Raw genomic sequence first — 6,959 nt, 5'->3', positions numbered from 1 at the left:
CTCCCAAAGTGCTGGGATTACAGGTGTGAGCCACCACGCTGGGCCCAAACTGCCTTCTTACGTGCTTACGCCGTATTTCTACATAGCTAGTTTTGGTTATCTATGGTGTTTTTAGTGTGCTGGAGAAAGTCACCAAGCTGATTAGCTTACAAAAAATTGTATAAAGAGAAATTTGGTTGATCAAAAAGTATATTGTCAGCAATCTAAGGGTGAATAAAAAGTAAAAAAATTGAATATTCACTATGTTCTAATTCCTATGGTAGGAACTATCGAAATTGTGTTAGTGTTATACAATCCAATTGTACAAAATTGTACAACCCAAGTTTCTCTGAAGTGAAAAATTAATGAAAGTAATTCAAGGATATGGTATGGTGGGCAGATTCAATGAAAGGGTTTGAGTAAAGGGGATTCATGAATTTGTGAATGCTATGGATGGGGTTCAGGCCCATGCTGAACAATCCTCTGAGTTTAATATATGTCCTGGCAAGGAGAGAAGCTCACAGAAAGCTCTGGAGGCTAAGAGGAGGTTGATAACACAGCACTATCAGGGAGGTTAGATACCTACTGTACTTCATTGCCTAACCAGGGTCTACAAAGCCTGATAAGATCTGACCCTGCCAGTCTCACCCACTGCTTGTTCATGCCACTCTCTTCTCTGCTTGGGGCTCTCAGGCATTTCGTACTTTCCCTTCACTTGAATATAATAAGTTTGTGGCCTCCTGAGACCTGTACAGTTTGCAGAGTGCTTTGTCCAGGTGTAGGCAAGCCTAGCTCCCTCTCATCATTCAGGTTTCAGCTTGAGTGTCAATTCCAAGAAAAGACTTCCTATTTAAGAAGTTCCCTCTTGGAAGATGACGTCAGCAAGATGGCTGACTAGAAGCCCCTAGTGCTTATTCTTTCCACAAAGGCAGCAAAAACAATGAATAAACAACTACATTTGAATAAAAATAACTAAAGGGAAGCGCCAGAAGACATCAAAGGAGTAACAGAAACACTGGGGAGCACAGAAACTCAGAACAGCCATATAGAGAACAGAAGCAAACATTGGGACTCCACCACCAAATTCCTCAGCAGGGATCAGATAGGAAGTAGGAGGAACATCTCCCTGTGGTGAAAAAGTAGGCAAGAAGATTCCAGCAACCCCCAGCAATACCTTAGATATATACAGTCCTCACCACTGGGACTCCTTGGTCCTCACAGCCACTAAGCCTGGCTGAGAGAGCTGACTGGAGTCCACACAGCTGTGTTCCCTCCAAGAAGGAGCTGGACAATGTGCCTTACACCTTGTGGCCTGTGTGGTTACTATGCTGTGCCATCTTGGGACTGCAAGTACTGCTGGAGTGTGTCTTGCTCTGAGGGTGAGGAGCCACAGCACCCTTTCATTTTTGAGGCTAAACTGCCTTAAACCACTTATGCCCGGTGGCCCAGTATCCCCAAATTGAGCTGGGAGCAACTGCTAGTCTCTTCCCTGTGGGGCCAAGCTGCAGTGAAGAAGCTCCACCTACCTCTCTCTCAATACCCTCAGGCTGGAGCTGGAAGTGGAGCACTTCTTCCTGGGAAACTGTGCTTTGGCAGAATGGCTCCATTTACATCTTAGCCAAGGCTGCACCCTGCCCCTAGTGGCCTGAGATGAAACTGTGCATTGCCTCCCAAGGAAACAATCTGGGGGCAGAACCCTGCATCCCTGGAAAACGGAGTCTGGACCACCCAGAACAGTCATGCCCCTTGGGCCTGAGCGGAGGCAGCACATCTCCGTTTGGATTATTGGTGCTTTGGTTGAACTGAGCAGCTGCACATTCCAGGACTGAGGTGACATAGTGGTACCTTGCATCCCAGGGAAACAGAGCAGTGGCTGATCTGAAACACCCCACCCTACAGGCTAGAACCTAGAACTCTAGAACCCTGGTTCCCTGGATCTGGACTAGCTCCCTGTAGTCTGAGCTGCTGAGACATTCCTCTCCCTGGAGAGTGGAGTCGTTGCTGTGCTACTCCTTGTCCTCAGGGCCCAAACAAAAGCTGTGCTCAGCCATTCTGGAGAATCCATATCTGCAGCACCTGGATTCATAGAGTCTGGGATTCTCCAGGGTCTAGAGTCACCATTACATGATGCCTCACCCCCAGTGACCTGAATTGCTACTGAACCTATTGGTTCAGGTTCCCAATTATGGCCGTACCCTGCATCCCAGGCCCCAAACCCCAGATTACCTCTTCTTCCTGGGAGTCAGACCAATGCTGTCTTCTGCCTCAAAGGGGTGGAGTCATAGCTACAACATGGCCTCAGCTGCTAGGGAGTGCCTCAGAGTCACAGATTCTGGCTCTATGGGCCACCTATATCCAACCTTGTCACAAAGAGCAAACCTTCACCCCAAGACCCAGGTGCCACAATAGGTTCATTAGATCCTGAGCCTTGAAGCCTGGCCCCAAAGACCAGCTGCTGCTCCAAAGATCTGCACCTGTAATCCAGCACCACTGTAGCTCCTTCTAGGCTGTGTTAGACCTGATACCTAGAGAATTCCCATGGCTAAATCTCAGTAGTGTGGGTAATCCAAGAAGAGAAGGCTCCAAAAAACCTTGCCATAGAGGAAATAAATAACCTATATTGCCACTAGACTACCACAAACTTCTACAGCCTAGGCTACTGAGATGCATACAGTTATTGCTGACATTGAATGCAGCCAAAGAAGCTGCATGGAGATCATATCACTGCCCCCACCTGGAAATGGAATTACCACACCCTTCCTAACAGTATACCAAGATCCAACTGTAGGTTAAATTCTTTTCTTATAAAATTTATTCTAGAAAGTTGGTACGAGGCAATTTTTTCCACCAGACATACAAATATCAATGCAGAGACACAGGAAACATGAAAAAGCAAGGAAATATGACACTACCAAAGGAATATAATAACTGTTTAATAACAGACCACAAGGAAAAGGAAATCAACTAATTGCTGAAAAAAATCCAAAATAATAATTTTAAAGAAACCGAGTAAGATACAAGAAAATGTAGATAGACAATTCAATAAAATCAGTAAAACAATTCACCATATAAATGAAAAATTAAGCAAGGAGATAGATATGCTAAAAAAGAACCAAATAGAAATCCTGCAGCTGAAGAATTCAATGAATGAAATAAAAAATACAATATCCATCAATAGATGAATGAATAAAGAAAATGCCGTACAAGGAGGCAGAGCAAGATGGCAGAATAGAAGCCTCCATTGATCATTTTTCCAGCCCCTACAAGGACACCAAGTTAACAACTATTTACACAGAAAAAAATCTTCGTAAGAACCAAAAATCAGGTGTGCACTCAGAGTACGTGGCTTACACATATCACTGAGAGAGGCACTTAAAAGATAGAAAAAAATGATCCTGAATCACTGAGGTCACCCCTCCTCCACCCCTGGCAGCAGTGGTGTGCTGCGGAGAGTGTCTCTGGGTGCTGGGGGAGGGAGAACACAGCAATTATGAGGTATTGAACTAATTGCTGTCCTGTTACAGCAGAAAGGAAAACCGGACCAAACTGCCATGCCCGCCTGCAGAAGGAACCAGCGCTAGCTAGAGGGGAATCACGGATCCCAGTGTTCTGACTTCAAGTGAGGTTTTTACTACATATACACAATGCAGTACTATTCAACCATAAAAAAGAATGAGATCTTGTCATTTGAGACAACATGGATGGAACTGGAGGACATTATGTTAAGTGAAATAGCCAGGCTCAGAAAGACAAACATCACGTGTTCTCATTCATTTGTGGGAGCTAACAATGAAAACAATTGATCTCATGGAGACAGAGAGTAGCATGTTGGTTACCGGAGGCCAAGAAGAGTTGTAGTGGGGAGGAAGTAAGGATGGTTAATGGGTACGAAAACATAGAAAGAATGAACAAGATCTAGTATTTGATAGCACAACATGGTGGCTATAGTAAATGATCATTTAATAGTACATTTAAAAATAATGAAATAGGTATAACTGGATTGTTTATAACACAAAGGGTAAATGCTTGTGGTGATGAATATCCCATTTACCCTGATGTGATTATTACACACTGTATGCCTGTATCAAACTATCCCATATACCTCATAAATATATATACCCACTATATGCCCACAGAAATTGAAAATTAAAAATTAAACATGCTCTTGAGTGACCAGTGATTCAATGAAGAACTTAAGAAAGAAATTTTAAAAATCTTTGAAACAAATGAAAATATAAACTCAACATAAAAAAACCTATGGGATACAGCAAAAGCAGTGCATCCCGGGGAAATAGAAAAGCAAGAACACACAAAATCCAAAATAAGTAGAAGGAAAGAAATAATAATCATTGAGCAGAAATAAACAAAATTGAGGCTAAAAAAATCGCAAAAGATCAATAAAATAAGAGTTGGTTTTTTGAAAAGATAAACAAAATTGACAAACCATTAGTTAGACTGAGCAAGAAAAAAAAGAAAATACATGAATGAATAAATGAGAAATAAAATGAAGACACAACTGATTCCACAAAAATACAAAGGAGCAGAAGAGACTATTATGAAAAAGTATATGTCAACAAATTGGAAAACTTCACAAAAATGGATAAATTCCTGAACACATACAACTTATCAAAATTGAACCAAGAAGAAATAGAAAACCAGAACAGACTAATTATGGAATAACAAGATTGAGTTAGTAAAAAAAAATCTCCCATCAAAGAAAAATCCAAGACCTGATGGTTTTATTGCTGACTTCTTCCAAACATTTAAGGAAGAACTAATACCAATTCTTTTCTAACCTTCCAGAGAATTAAAGAGAAGAGAATTCTTCCAAATTTATTCTATGAGGTCATCATTACCCTGATATTAAAACCAGAGTAGGACACAACAAAAACAGAAAATTATAGACCAATATCCCTGATGAACATGGATACAAAAATTCTCAGCAAAATACTAGCAAACCAAATCCAGCATCACATTCAAAAGATCATTTACCTTGATCAAGTGAGATTTATTTCAGGGAAGTAAGAATGATTCAACATATACAAATCAATTAATGTGATATGTCACAGTGACAGAATGAAGGAAAAGCCATATAATCATCCCAGTAGATACGTTAAATCATTTAATAAACTTCAACATCACTTCATGATCAACGAACTAGGAATAGAAGAAGCACATGTCAACACAATAAAGACCACATATGACCAACCCACAGCTGACATCATATTGAATAATACTGAATGAGGAAAAGAACTGAAACAAGACAGAGATGCCTACTCTTTCCACTCTTACTCAACATAAGTCTGGAAGGCCTAGCCAGAACCATCAGGCAAGAGAAAGAAATAAAGGGCATCCAAATTGGAAAGAAGAAAGTCAAATTGTACCTGTTTGAAAATGAAATGATCTTCTATGTAGAAAACCTTAAAAACCCCACGAAAAACTCTTAGAACTGATAAATTCAGTAAAGTTGCAGGATGCAAAATAAATATCAGTAGTGTTTGTATATACCAACAACAAACTACCAGAAAAGAAATCAAGAAAGCAATTCCATTTACAATAGCTATCAAAAAGTACCTAGGAATAAATTGAAACAAGGAATTGAAAGATCTCTACAAGGAAAACTAAAAAATATTGATAAAAGAAATTGAAAAGGACATAAAAATCGAAAGACATGTCTTTGGGAGGCCGAGGTGGGTGGATCACTTCAGGTTAGGAGTTCGAGACCAGCCTGGCCAACCCGGTGAAACCCCATCTCTACTAAAAATACAGAAATTAGCTGAGTATGGTGGCACGCACCTGTAGTCCCAGCTACTCAGGAGGCTGAGGCAAGAGAATTGTTTGAACCCAGAAGGTGGATAATGTTGGCTGTGGGTTTGTCATAAATGGCTTTTTATTACTTTGAGGTAAGTCTCTTCTATGCCTATTTTCTTGAGGGTTTTTATTATAAAGGATGCTAGATTTTATCAAATGCTTTATCTGCATCTATTGAGATGACCATATGGCTTTTGTTTTTTAATTCTGTTTATGTGATATATCATATTTATTGGCTTGTGAATGTTAAATCATCCCTGCATCCCTGAAATGAACCCCACTTGATCATGACATATTATCCTTTTGATGTACTGTTGGATTCAGTTAGCTCATATTTTGTTGAGAATTTTTGCGTCTATGTTTATCAGGGATATTGACTGTAGTTTTTTTTTTTTTTCATCACATTCTTATCTAGTTTTGGTGTTAGCGTGATACTGGCTTCATAGAATGATTTAGGGAGTATTTTCTTCTTTCTCTGTCTTTTGGAATAGTTTCAGTAAGATTGGTCCCAATTCTTTGAACGTCTGATAGAACTCAGCTGTGATTCTATCTGGTCATGAACTTTTTTGTTGTTGGCAATTTTTTTTTTGGTTATTGATTCAATCTTGCTGCTTGTTTTTGATCTGCTCAGGGTTTCTATTTCTTCCTGATTTAGCCTGGGAGAGTCATATATTTCCAGGAATTTATCCATTTCCTCTAGATTTTCTGGTTTGTGCATGTAAAGGTGTAATATGGTTTAAATCTGTGTCCCTGCCCAAATCTCAAGTCTAACTCTTATCCCCAATGTTGGTAGCAGGGCCTGGTGGGAGGTGATTGGATCATGAGTGCAGCTTCTAATGGCTTAGTGCCGTTCCCCCTTATTACTGTATCATGAGTGAATTCTCACAAGATCTGCTTGTTTAAAAGTGTGTGGTACTTCCCCCACACTTCCTTCTGCTCCTGGCCATGTGAAGTGCTGGTTCCCCTTTGCCTTCTGCCATGATTGTAAGTTTCCTGAGGCCTCCCCAGAAGTTGAGTGGATGCCAGAATTATGCTTCCTGTATAGCCTGCAGAACCATGAGCCGATTAAACCTCTTTTCTTTATTAACTACTCAATCTCAGGTATTCCTCTATAGCAGTGCTGCAGTGAACTAATACAAGGTATTCACAGTAGTCTTGAATAATCTTTT

Source organism: Colobus angolensis, unplaced genomic scaffold (genome assembly GCF_000951035.1).
Source record: "Colobus angolensis palliatus isolate OR3802 unplaced genomic scaffold, Cang.pa_1.0 Scaffold625, whole genome shotgun sequence".
NCBI classification, from domain to species: Eukaryota; Metazoa; Chordata; class Mammalia; order Primates; family Cercopithecidae; genus Colobus; species Colobus angolensis.
Note: the sequence above shows the minus strand (reverse complement) of the source record.